This window comes from Hylobates moloch, unplaced genomic scaffold, assembly GCF_009828535.3.
Source record: "Hylobates moloch isolate HMO894 unplaced genomic scaffold, HMol_V3 SCAFFOLD_25, whole genome shotgun sequence".
NCBI classification, from domain to species: domain Eukaryota; kingdom Metazoa; phylum Chordata; class Mammalia; order Primates; family Hylobatidae; genus Hylobates; species Hylobates moloch.
The window spans coordinates 3,224,074-3,238,094 of NW_026652300.1; the positions used below are offsets into that span (position 1 = coordinate 3,224,074).

Here is a 14,021-nt window from a genome sequence, read left to right on the forward strand (position 1 = left end):
TAGGGTTCCCTGGCTCTGGCTCAAAATTTCCACAGTAAGCGTTTCCCAGTTCATGGGGAATGACCCTCATAGAAATCAAGTGTGTAAGTGCTTTTACTAAATGCTGTCACATTTTAATGACTGGCCAGCTTTGATACATTTTAAACCGTGAATTCCTGTTAAAACCACCAACAAGGAAACATTTGTTCTAACAATTGTGTCAGAGGGATGCATGATTTTCGCAGGATGAAAAGCAGGCACCCATGACTGATTTTGCCTAGTAATCTAGCCTCTGTTTCATTTCATCTACACAGCTTTCTGACTGTGAAGGGTCTCTTTCATTGGGCTGATGCTGGATGGGACTGCCTCTCACCACAGATTATTTAGCTACCAGGGATTTCAGAGAGCAAGGGGACTTCAGGTAGGCTGGCTGCACTCCAGGTTGTGGGTCGTTGTCCCATTGTGAGGGCTGAGGTTTGCTCTTTGCAGGAGGCTTTGGGTCCTTTGACAGGAATCATTGAACATAGCTTGGACTCCAGCACAAGGAAGCTTGTTCTCTCAGGTGACCCTTAATTTTTCTTTCCTTTTATGGGGAATCCACAGTGCCCCTCAACAACACTATCTGTGATCCTATTCAGGCTTACTGTCACTATGAATGGTCTCTGAGACACTGTCTCAACCTCATCTGCACCCATGAGCAGCCTGTCCAAGGTGTGAGAAGACTGCTCCACCTGTGGATTGCCTTTGTCATGGATCCTGTTTATCTGAGAGAGCCCCTGCAAGGCCTAGGGTGAAGGGAGGCAGTGAAGTCAAGAGCCCTGCCATATTTCACTGACAGCCACCTCTGGGGTTTCAGATATGATTATATCACCAAATAACCCTGAAAAGCACACCAGAATATATTCCAGTCAACATGAGTTTTGATTTTTTCATATAACTTCTTTGAGGAATGGAGTTATAGGTGACCACCTCACAATATCACAAGGTCTCCTCCTCCATCTGGGCCTGCCTGTACCATTTTTTTTCTGCTTAGGCAGGCTGACATCTCTCAAAGCCAGGTGCATGAGCCTGCCTCATGAATGCGCATGCAACAGTTTCAGGGCACCAGGTCTGATTGTGAGCTGTGGCTTGTGTCATATTGAATGTCACCATTGCCTAGCAACAAGTCCCTGTGGCTTGTCGGAGAAGGAGACCTCTGTGGAAATGCCTCGGTGATGAACTTTCATCTGTCTTCTCTGAGAGATCCATGGGATTGTCTCATGATCCTAGGGTAGGGTAGATGGGAGACAGCCTGAAGAAACCTCAAGCACAGTCCCAGGAATAAACCACAATATCCCTAAGAATCTAAAAGGATGTGCAGGCTTCCTCAGGCCTGCCTAGACGTTTTCAGAGTGAGTCTTTTTAAAACTTGCCGCTCTGTGATTTCTAGTTACAGCCCTCCTGTGTTCCCCAGGGTTGTTCTTTCCAAGGCGAGGCTTCCTGCAGAACCACACAGCCTCAGGCCCTACTGAGATGTGTGTTTCTGTGGGAGTGTTGCGACTGCTGGATGTCTGCATGTGTGTGTGTGGCATTATGTGTTTGTGTGTGTGTATCTTAGTAAGTGAAATCTTCTAAAAGAATTGTGGCTAATACACTTCAGTGCTTCTTCTTCTTTTTTTTTTTTTTTTAATCTCCCAACCTTTTAGTGTCCTGTCTTTGTGATTCTGCTTGGGTTGTGGGGATCTGCATTCTTTGTTTTTCTGTAGATCATTAATCTGCTCTGAAGTCGGAGGGGTGCTGAGTCCCGACAGTGCCCAGTTCACCTCCTCCTGCAAAACAAAAAAACAAGCAAACAAACAAACAAAAAACAATTGTCCTATGAAAAAGAGGAGCACACCACACCAACAAATGGAGATCTCCCATTGTCTCATTTTCCTGTGAACGACTGAAGGAGATACACTCGCAGTCCTCTCTGTAGGGACCCTTGAATTTACCTCAAATCCTTTTCCTAGGAAAGCAGGTGCTTCATGTTGTGTAGGGGCACACCTCCGTCATATTGCGATTTCATCTGGGGACATAGAGTTTGAGAAGAATTAAAATCAGATAGGGGTGTGGATACAATCTCAAGGGGTGGTTGGAGTCCCTCAATATCACCTGCAAAAAAATGAAGACACATGACAGAGAAGGTGCTTCCAACAGCATACCTTCATTCCCTTAATTGCACAAGCAGTTTACACCATTGCCCAGTGTTTATCTGGGATTACTCCAACGTGCACGGAACATTTGGCATTCAAATTGAAGCCATCTTAGCAAACTTCCAATTTAAGAGCCTTCATCCCCAGATCCAAATGGGAGTGGAAAGGATTGATGCTGGGTAGGATGTGGCCTCCACAAGTGCCTCTTCTTGGGCTGTCAGGCTGAATGACTTCCACACATAATATTTCCCATTTCACAGAGAATGACCCTCATGGCAATCCATTCTGTGAGTCTTTTATTCTAAATACTGTCACGTTTTAATGACTGGGCAGCTTTAAAGCTTTTAAGAGTGTAAATTCCCATTACAGCCATTAATAAGAAAACTTGTTCTCCCACTTCTATTGCAGGACTGCATGATTCCTGTAGGAAGAGAAGCAGGAAGCTGTGTCTGTCTTTTATCTGGTAATCTTCCCTCTGTTTCTTTTAGCCTGCATGGCCTTCTCATTGTGGAGAGTCTCACTCATTGAGCTGTTACTGGATGAGGCTGCCTCTTGCCACAGATTATACAGGTGCCAGTGATTTCAGAGAGCAAGAGGGACATTGGGTAGGCTTGCTGCACTACAGATTATTGGACATTTTCACGTTTTGGGGGGCTGAGGTGGTTTGCACTTTGCAGGAGGCTTTTGGTCTTCCGACAAAAATCATTGAATATTTATTGGATCAAGGGCAGCTCAAGGCAGCTTGATCCCTCCGGTCGGCCTTGATTTCTCTTTGCTTTCCTGAAGGATCCATATAGCCCCTAAACAGCACTATTGGACACACTTTTCAGGCTTGCCATCATAATAGATGGACTCTGAGACAGTGTCTCAACCTCATCTCCTCACTTGAGTGGCCAGACCGAGGTTTGAGAACAATGCTCCACTTTGGACTTAACTTTATTGTCTTCCCTTCCTTTCCAGGAAAACCCCTGTGAGGCCCAGAATGAAGGGAAGCAGTTAGGTCAAGTGCCTGGCCATCTCTAACAACCACCATCCTCTGGGGTCTCAGGTATGATTCCCCATCTCTCACTAATACCCACCTCTGGGGTCTCAGGTATGATTCTATCACCCAGTGAACCTTCAACAACACAGAAGACTATATTCCAACTCCCATGGGACCCAATTCTTGCATACAGCCTCTTTCAGGAATGGAGTCAGAAAAGAAGTTTCCAGAGACCACCTCACAATATCAAAATGCCTCTTCCTCCAGTGGAACTCGATTATGGAGATGTCTTGTAGAGGCCCTGAGGTTGAGACATTTAGGATTCCACAGTGGGTTTTCACAGGCAGCCTGTTTCCTGATAACAGAACATCTCTGCCTGTACCATTTTCTTCTGCTTAGGCAGGCTTACAGCTCTGAAAGCTGAGCACCTGAGCCTGCCTTACATATGCACATGTGTTAGTCTCAGGGCACAAGTCCTGATTGTAAGCTCTGGCTAGCATCACAATGAATGCCACCATTGCTGAGCATCAATTCCCTGTCTTGGCCTAGAAAGAGAACTCCGTGGAGGTGTGTCAGCAGTAGACTCTCACCTGTCTTCTATGTGGGATCCGTGAGATTGTCACATAATCCTAGGAGAGGGCAGACATTACCCAGCCTGAAGAAATGTCAAGCAGAACCCCAGAAATAAACCATGACATCCCTAATGATCCAAATAGACCTGTTGAATTATTCAAGCCTGCCTAGATGTTGTATGGGCAAATATTTTTGAAATTTGCCCCATAGTGATTTCTAGGTACAGCCCGCCTGTCTTCCCTGGCATTGCTGTCTCCCAGGTGGGACTACCTGCAGAAGCATGCAGCCTCAGGAGCTGCCAGGCTGTGTTTGTCTGTGAGAGTGTTGTGAGTGTTGCATATCTGCATGTGTTTGAGTCATTGTGTTTATGTGTGTGTGAGTGTGTGTTTGTGTGTGCACGTGTGCACCTGTAAGGAGAGTCTGCTTAAAGAATGTGGCTAACACACTTCATTTCCTCTTTTTTTTTTGAGTCTCCCAACTTTTTGGTGGCCTGTGTTGTGGGTTTGCTTGGGCTGTGAGGCTCCTTGTTCTTTATTTTTCTGTGGATCATGAATACACAGTGAATTGGGAGGGAGGTCCAGACCCGCTTGTGTCCAAATCACCTCCCTCTGAAAAAAAGCCAGTCTTTTATAGAGAAGATGAGCACACAAACCATAAAATAGACATCTCATAGTGTTTCATTGTCCTGCAGGCAACCCAGAAAGAAACAATAGCAGTCCTGTATGGAGGGCCCCTGAATTTATCTCTAATTTGGTTCCCATCTGAGCAGGTGCTTCAGGTCGTGAGGGGACACTCCTCTATCGTCTTGGGATTTCATCCTGGGAATGTGAGTGGCAATAAGTTAAGATAGGGATGAGGATGCAATCTGGTGATAGGTGAATGGGGACCTGCAACATTACCCGCAAAAAAAAAAAGAAAAGAAAAGACAGATAACACAGAAGTTGCTTCCAACTGCATCCCTGCATTTTCTTAATTGCACAAGCAGTCCACAGCAGGGCTTGGTATTCAGGTGAGAGTACTTTAACATGAAAGGAATATTTGGTGTGCAAATTGGCACCATCCTGGCAAACTTCCAATGTGAGGCCTTTTATTCTCAGAGAAAAGTGTGTGTGGAATGGATTAATGCCAGTTGGGATGTGGCCTCCAGACTTGCCTGTTCTTTTTCTGACTTCCATGTTTTTCATTGGCCTAAGGTTTCCTGGGTCTGGCTCAATGACTTCCACACTAAACACTTCCCAGTTCACAGAAAACGGCCCTCATGGGAATCCATTTTGTGAGTGTTTCCTTCTTAACACTGTCACATCTTAATGACGGGGAAGTTGTGATACTTTTAAAACCATAACTTCCAGTTAGAGAGGCAAACTAGGAAACTTCTTCTCTCACTTTTATCAGAGGGATGCATGATTCCTGTAGGATGAGAAGCACATGGCTCTGTCTGGCCATTGCCTGGTAATCCAGCCTCTTTTTCATTTCTTCTGCATTGCCTTCTGATTGTGGAGGGGATCTTTCATTGGGCTGTTCCTGGATGGGAATGCCTCTCACCAGAGATTATTTAGTTGCCAGGAATTTCATAGAGAAAAAGGAACTTTGGGTAGACAGGCTGCACTGTAGGTCATCAGTCATTGTCTCCTTGTGAGTGTTGAGATTGTTTGCCCTTTGCAGGAGGATTTTGGGTCCTGTGACAGAAATCACTGAACATTGTTTGCACTCCAGCACAAGGCACCTCATTCTCTCAGGTGAGCCGTGATTTTTCTTTCCTTTCATGTGGAATTCACAGTGCCACTCAAAAGCATTACTGGACACCATTTTCAGGCTTCTCATCCCCACAAACGGCCTCTGAGACACAGTCTCAATGTCATCTGCACCTATGAGAGGCCAGTCAAAGGTGTGAGAACACTGCTCCACATTGGCCTTCCTTTTATCATCATTCCTGCCTTTCCCAAAGAGCCCCTACAAGGCCCAGTGTGATAGGAAGCTGTGAGGTCAAGAGACTGGCCATCTTTCACTGACACCCACCTCTGGGGTCTCAGGTATGATTGTATCACACAAAGAACCCTCAAAAGCACACCAGAATATATTACAATCCCCATGGGACTAGATTCTTGCACACAGCCTTTTTCAGGAATGGAGTCAGAAGAGCAGATCCAGCGACCATCTTGCAGTCTCAAAATGACCCCTCCTCCATCAGGACTTGGCCACAGAGATGGCCTGAAGGGGCCCTGAGGTCGATAGCTTTACAGTCCTACAGTGGGTTTTCACAGGCAGCCTTTCTTCTGATACCAGGCTGGCTTTTCCTGTACCATTTTGCTCTGGCTTAGGCAGACTGACAGCTCTGACAGACAGGTGCACTAGTCTGCCACACAAATGCATATGCACCACTCTCAGGGCACTAGGCCTGATTGTGAGCTCTGGCTATTGTCACAATGAATGTATTCATTGCCTAGAAACAATTCTCTGTGGCTTGGTGGAGAAGGAGACCTCAGTGGAGGCCTGTCAGCAGTGTACTCTTGCCTGTCTTCCTTGAGGGATGCATGGCATAGTCTCATGAACTTAGGAGAGGGAAGACATCAACCAGCCTGTAGAAACATCAAGCAGAGCCCCATGAATAAACTGCAAAATTCTTAAGGATCCAAAAGTATCTTCAGGGTTCCTTATTCTTTCCTAGACGTAGGGTGAGTCTTTTTGAAACTTGTCCCATGGTGATTACTAGTTAGAGCCTGCCTCTGTTCCCCAGGTTTGCTATCTCCCAGATGGCTCTTCCTGTAGAATCATGCAGACTCAGGAGTTTCTGGGCTGTGTGTCTCTGTGGAAAGTTGGGAGTGTTGGATATCTGCATGTGTGTGGCATTGTGTGTGTGTTTGTGTGTGTGTGTGTGTGAGATACTGCATGTAGAGTCTGGTTAAAGGAATGTGGTTAATGGACTTCAGTGCTTCTTTTTTTAAGTCTCCAAACCCTCTGCTTCCCTTTCTGTGTGGCTCTACTTGGGCTACAGGTCTCTGTGTTATTTATTTTTCTATGGATTATAAATTTGAAGTGAATTGGGAGGTGTGCCAAGACACACCAGCATCCAAATCACTTTCCCCTGCAAAAAAATCCACTCTTCTTGAAAGAACAGGAGGACCAAACAACAAAAAAACAGAAATCTCCCAGTATTTCATTGTCCTTCAGCTAACCTGTGGAGAGATGCTAGAAATTCTGACTGCAGGACCTTTGCATTTACCTCCAACTTTCTTCATAGCCAAGCTGGTATTTACTTCATGACAGAGCACTTCATCATCTTGGGATTTCATCCTGTTAGTGTGAGCAGCAATAATGTCAGATAGGGGGGAGGATACAATCTGGTGAGGGGTGGATGGGGTCAGGCCCCTTCATCTGCAATAAAAAATGAAGACAGGTGACACAGAAGGTGCTTCAAACTCCATCCCCATATTCTCTTTATAACAGGATGAGCAGGAGACAAAACCCTTCAGACACAGGATTAAAGAAGAAAGTTGCTTTATTTTGTTGGGAGCATCAGCAGACTTGCCTCTTAAGAACCGAACTCCCTAAAGAAAGATTACCTGGCTCTTTTAAGTGATTACAACTCTAAGGGGTTCAAAATGAAATTGTTGTGATAGGCGGAGATCTATGGATACCATATGTGGTTAGAGTTGGGGAGTTAATCTTTTTAAATTCAAGCCTGGTCGTCAGTGGGATCACCTCGTCTTATCACTGGCTTCATTCCTATTGTTTTTCTGCTTTTACTTCCTCCTTATCTTCACAGAATAGGAGAAAGAAAGAGTAATGGCCTCTCTCCTCAATCCCCCCTTTAAGAACCTCACTCGCTAGTGGGAATTCTCACTCTCATCTTTACTACCCAGGTCTTCCTGCAAGATAGATTGATAGTGATTCATTTAATACACTTGTGCTGTGGTGATTTGATATACTAAGGTGGTAGAAATACAGCTAACCTACAAGAGATTAAATGCTGGCTTGGGAGAGCACCTGTGGACCTCGCTTTAGACTCAAATATTTACTCGTAATCCAGTCCAGTTTCATTGATTCCTAGAGTTACATACTCTCCTGTTTTCCAACCAGGATCAAGCAGTTCTAATGTGTTATAACACCTCAGGATTGTTACTTCCTGGGCTGCATACATTGTACTGTGTGGCATTATACAAACAAGTCCCTTTTAAGATTCCAGTACATTTATAATAACTATAAAACAGAAAGACTGTTTTAACTTTTTGCCCTACCTGAGTCACTTGAAGAGTCCTAAGTCTGAGGAAGGTCAGCTGAAGTCCTCACTGTACAAGTCCAAAATTTAAGCAAAATGAGTCCCACGATGAGTTTCCTCATGCTTCAACCATGCCTGAACCAGTCAGTTTTTAGCTGTGACTGGAGCAGGGCTTGTCATCTTCTTCAAAGTCACCTTGCCAGTGTTGTCTAGGCTTAGTCTAGCCCCCCAGGTTTCATGTCCTGCAGGTATTACAAGACTTTGGTGGATCCAGGCTAGGATTTCCTCTATACTTATGGCTGTGGAAGTGGTCAAGATGACGGTCTGGGATCCTTTCCACCTCTGGCCGCAAGGGGGTTATGTTTCAGTCCTTGATCCACACCTGATCACCTGGGGAAAAAGGTGAACTGGGAGAATAACCTGATCGGCAACTCTTATTTACTCAGGCTGAAATTGTTTGTGTAATTTTCTCTAAATCCTGTAGCTGTCATTGGAACTCAATTTCACCTAGCTCTTGAGGAGTGCCTGGGAGTCCCCATAGTATGGTAGGGGTCCATTATATAATTTAATAAGGGGAATACTCTTTTCTTTTAGAAGGGGTACATGTAATCTTAAACAATACCACAGGGAGAGCTTGTAGTCACTTTTATCCTGTTCCTTGACAAACTTTCTCTAATTGTTCTTGATAGTCTGATTAACCTGCTACACCTTGCTGGAACTGTGTGGTCGCTAAGCAGTATGTAGTTTCCTTGTGATCCCCAATACCTTTGCTGTCTTTTGTACCAAGTCAGCCACAAAAGCTGGCTTATTGTCTGAGCCAATTCATAAGGGCAGTCCAAACCTAGGGATGAGATCTGAGAGAAGCACGTAGGTTACTTCAGCAGCTTTCTCAGTTTGTGCTGGATAGGCCTATGGCCACCCAGAGCATCTACACACTATAACTAGCAAATACTTGTTAACTTTACATTTAGGCATCTCGGTGAAGTCTACTTAGAGGTCTTCAAAGGGTGCTGCTCCATAAGTTGGTGTGCTGGGTGGGACAGTTGGACCTTGCCTAGCATTGTGCTATCAGTAGGTGACACATTGCTGCACCACCGTTTTGGCAAGGGCTGAGAGATGCAAGATGTGTTACCAGCCTAACAACTTTTCACTTGACTGTTGGTCTACATGAGTGGTCTCTTGCAGAGCCAGGATGACTGGGGCTCCTAGCCATTGTGGCATGGATATTCTTCCATCCAATAATCAAATCCATCCCTCTTCTATCCCCTGTGATCCCTCTGGGGAAATTCCTTCTTTTCTTTAGAATAAGTGGATACAAGGTCAAGTACTTGAGGGATCAGGGGTGCTGTGACTGATGCCCAGTAGAAGGTGGATGCTGTTTTCCAAGCTTCTGCATCAGCTTGGGAGTTCCCCAAGGCAATCAAGGTGGAAGCTTGCTGGTGTCCTCTGCAGTGTATGACTGCTCTCCTGATAGGTTGACGAAGCTACACCAGTCCACCTACAGCTCCCAGTCTAGTGATCTCTAGTGATGGTCTTGGAGGTTGGCACTACTAAAATAAACTTTGTACAACACATATACACAGTTATGTTCAACTAGGCTCTCTGATACTGGGAGTTAGGTGGTGGGTTTGAAACTTCAATTTTCATGCAGGGATCTTCACAGAGCAAGTTTTGGTACCTAGTTCTTCTAGAATTCATTAACCAATGATTTTTTTTGTTGTTGTTATTCATCGAAGTCACCACAGCACGGGGAGCCTTTATGTTCAGGTTTTCCCAAGAGTTTATCCACTTTTTGTGAGGGCAGTGCAGTTTTCCAAGGCCCTCAAACACGGTGGCCAACCTTTGTTAGGAGCTGTTAGGAGAGGTAGGCTACTGGTCTTGGCCAGGGCCCAACGTCTGGGTTAAAATTCCAACTGCCATCAATTCTCTCTCTGACACATATAGTCTAAATGGCTTTGTCAGGTCAGACAGCCCCAGGGCTGGGGCTGATGTGAGCTTGTCTTTTAATTCATGAAAAGCTGGTTACTGTTGGGACTCCCATTCAGAAGGCTCTTTGTCATCCCATTTTGATGACTTCATAAAGAGGCTTTGCATGTATTGCAAATACAAGTCCTAAGAATTATCTCACCTCACAGCTGATCTTAGGCTCTGGTAGGTTGCAAATGGCCTGTTTCTTCCTGATGCCAGGTTGCACTTCCCCTTGTCAGATAGTAAATCCAGGGTAACATATCTGTTGTCAACAGATCTGGGCTTTATTCTTGGACACCTTATATTCACAGTCCTCCAGGTGCCACAGCAGGCTATCTGTTCCCTTGGCACACTCAACTGCTAGGGGGTGCTGCCAGTAGTCTATCACAGTTCTGGAGCAACAAGCAGCATTGCAGAAGCTGGGTCCAAGTGTACCGAGTAGTGACACCTTACTCTGGATCCTCCCACTGAAAGGCAAAGAGTTTTTGGCTCTCAAGTTATAGTCTGATGCTAAAGAAAGTGTCCTTCAGCTGTCCTCAGCTGGCAGCAACCTTAACAATGTGTATGGGTTATGTATCATTGGGTGTAAGGTCACTGCAGCTTGATTAACCAAGTGAAAGTCCCGTGCCAGCCTGTATTCTTTGGCCCCTGTCTTGGGAACAGACAGAAGGGGGGTGTTCCATGGAGACTCACAAGGGACTATAATTTCAAAGGCCCTGAGGTGCTTGAGATGGACTTGGATACCTTCAAGAACTCCTCTGGGGAACGGGTGCTGTTTTTGCCTTAGCAGCTGGGCCCCAGGCTTAACTTCTATGAGTACTGTGGCCTAGTTGATTGCCAACCCTGGAGAGTTGCCTTCTGCCCACACCTTTGGCCACCGCTTAGCCAGAGCTCATCCTATCTTTTGGCCTGGGTAAGTTAAGAAGAGTCTCTATTCCTCTTCCCAAATAACCATAAGCGCAGTGATGACTCCCGTTCCAGGTAACTTTAGCTTTAAAGATCTGTGCTTTGTAAAAGATACGGTGGCTTTCAGCTTGCAGAGGTGAAGGTGAAGGCTTGGTACACAAAGGCACACCTTTCCATCATATGGCTGACCTCGTCTACCTCAGTGTACTGTTGCTCTTTCGGGGACATTTGTATCCTAGTTCTAGGCATCAAACAGGCTGCCAAGGGAGGGGTTCTCCAGAGGTCTGGCATCCTTTCTTTTCTAATCTGGGTGGCTTAGGGGTATGTAGGCATTGCAAAAGCTCTGGCGCCCTGGGCTCAGGAGTTGGAGACCTTCCTTCTTGGTAAAGGCGGGAGGTCACTGGCACTGTTTCTTCCCATGAGTCCTCTAATGTTGGGTCAGGACTTTAGGAGCTGATTCTCCTTAGTGGGTGGATTGGGATTTTTCCTTGGCTGTCTGTCTCTTTGCTACTAGTACTACTGCTGCCTGTCCTCTTAACCACTGTGGGGGTTCTAAAACCAGCTGTAACCAAGTGCCTATGTACAGAAACTGGTCTGAGTATCCTGGTTTACCAGTTACCTTGACCACTACTTTGAAACAAGGGACCTATCTAGGCTCACTTATGATGGCCAACCCACTTCAAATCTTCAAAAATTTATTTATAGAAGCAGAAATATTTAAATGCAACACTGGACAACAAACAAAAAGTTGGAATGCCAATGACAGCAGAGAATCTCTCTTGCAATTTACATTTCTCTGAATTAGCACCGTTAGTTTAGAAATCACAGATGTAATTATAATTGCTAATCCAATTCTATGGCTCATTAGTGGGAATGAGACATGTTTAGCTTTATTGGAAGAAAGTGCCTGAATTAGTATTTTGCCTACTTCTACCCATGAAGATGGTATAGTAAATTGAATATTACTACAGGAATAAGAGTCATAGAAAACTAGTATTAGAAAATATTTTCCTAAACTATAAAAATACTGAAAACATGCCTAAAATTATTTTGTACCATAACCATCATGAACATCCAGTACTTTTCTAATCAGTTTTCTATGATTCATTCTGATTCAATGTTTATTTACCTTCAAGTTTTGTTCTAGTATCAGATGCCAGACCATCTATCTCACACAAAGTTTTAAGTTTTAAGTTTTCCACCCATCTTACTCCTGAGTCAAAACAACACTCACACCACAAGAAGGAAAGGGTAAACTTGTAACTTACTCATCTCACCCATCTCAAACTCAAGCAAGCACTCATGTTCAATTTCATGTTTGCAAACAAGTCAAGACAAATCAAAATTAATACTGAGACCAAAGTACTGATTGCAAACATGTCAAGCCAATTCAAAATTAATACCAAATTCCTGACAAGAGCACACCGTGGTTTATCAGGCCACACTTCCACTCAAATGCAGTGGCAAGTTCTCAGGAGCAGTCCTAACATATTCCAGATGTCCCGGTTTTCAGTCACTGCATTGATCCTTTGTAGGTTCCTGCCATGAACTGATCTGAAGAGGCATTCCATCAGGGCAAATGCCTACCTGATAGTGCTCCCAGGATTTGCATCACTCAAGCTGGCCAGAGTCCCCTGCAGGTATACATCTCAGGGCAGGCTTAAGAAGCCTGAGGAGCTGCCTCGACCTTCCATTTATCACCTTACCTCCAGGTCAGGGGACCAAAACATATATCAGGAGGAGCCACAGACAAAACCCCTCAGACATCAGAATAAAGAAAAAAGCCACTTTATTTGGCCAGGAGCATTGACAGAATCATTCCTCAAACCAAACTCCCTGAAAAAAAAAAAAAGTTCCTGGCCCTTTTAAGGGCTTACAACTCTAAGGGCTTCCACGTGAAACGGTCATGATAGGTTGATATCTACAGAGAGCATACGTGGTTAGAGTGGGGGTTGGGGATTAATCTTTTAACCTCAGGCCTGGTCATCAGTGGCACCAGATGATCTTGCCACTGATATCATTTCTGTTGTTTATCAGCTTTTACTTCCTCCTTCTCTTCAGAGCCAGGAGACAGTAAGAAAAATGGTCTCTCTCCTCAACTTAACTGTACAAGCATTCCACACAACGGCCCACTGTTCAGGTGGGCATATTCCAACCTGCAAGAAATACTTGGAGAGCAAATTTGGGCCATCCTGGCAAACTCCCAAACTGAGGGCTTTCAAACATGGAACCAAATGAGAGTGGAATGGATTGATGCTGGGTGGAATTTGGCCTACACACTTCTCTCTTCTCTTCCTGACTTCCATTTTCCTCATTGGCCTAGGGTTTCCTGAGTCTTGCTCAATGGTTCCACACTAAAACTTTCCCAGTCATGGAGAAGGATTCTCATGGGAATACATCGTACAAGTGATTTTTCTAAACAGTGTCATGTTTCAATAACTGAGCAGCTTTGATACTTTTAAAACAGTAAATTCCCATTACAGCCACCAACAAGGAAACTGTTGTTCTTCTTCTATCAGAGACCTGCCTGATTTTAGTAGGACGAGAAGTAGCCAGCAGTGTATGGATTTTGCCTGGTATTCCAGCCTCTGCTTTATTTCATCTGAACAGCCTTTGAATTGTGGAAGGACTCTTTCACTGGGACATTGCTGGATGAGACTGCATCTTGCCACAGATTATTTAGCTGCCTGGGATTTCAGAGAGAAAAAGGGACTACGGGTAGGCTAGCTGTGCTCTGGCATGTGGGTGGTTGTCTCATTGTGGGGGTGAGGTTGTTTGCACTTTGCAGTGGGCTATTTGGTTCTCTGACAGGAACCATTGAACATTTCTTGGACTCCAGGACAAGGCAGATTGTTTTCTCAGGTGAGGCTTGATTTTTCTTTCCTTTCATGGGGAATCCACAGTCACCCTGAACTACACTACTGGAAACCCATTTTCAGGCTGGCCATCACAATGGACGGCCACTGAGATGCTGTCTCAACTTAATCTGCACCTGTGAAAGGCAAGTCCAATGTGTGCGAACACTTCTGCACCTTGGACTTGCCTTTGGAGTCATTTCGAGATTTTTCAGAAAGGTCCTGTGAGGCCCAGGATGAAGGGCAGCAGTAAGGTCAAGGGCCTGTCCATCTTTCACTGACACCCACATCTGGGGTCTCAGGTATGCTTCTATAACCCAAAGAACATGCAACAACACAGCAGAATATATTCCAATCCCCATGGGACC

General features: G+C 44.9%; 1 long non-coding RNA gene across 1 annotated transcript; it reads left to right on the forward strand.

Moving 5' to 3' along the window:
- The first annotated feature begins 1,287 nt into the window (after positions 1-1,287).
- On the forward strand, positions 1,288-13,501 carry LOC131382467 (uncharacterized). Its single transcript, XR_009211965.1, has 4 exons — positions 1,288-1,370; positions 2,562-2,616; positions 3,114-3,201; positions 13,318-13,501. It is a non-coding gene; the product is annotated as an uncharacterized LOC131382467 (long non-coding RNA).
- Positions 13,502-14,021: the final 520 nt, after the last annotated feature.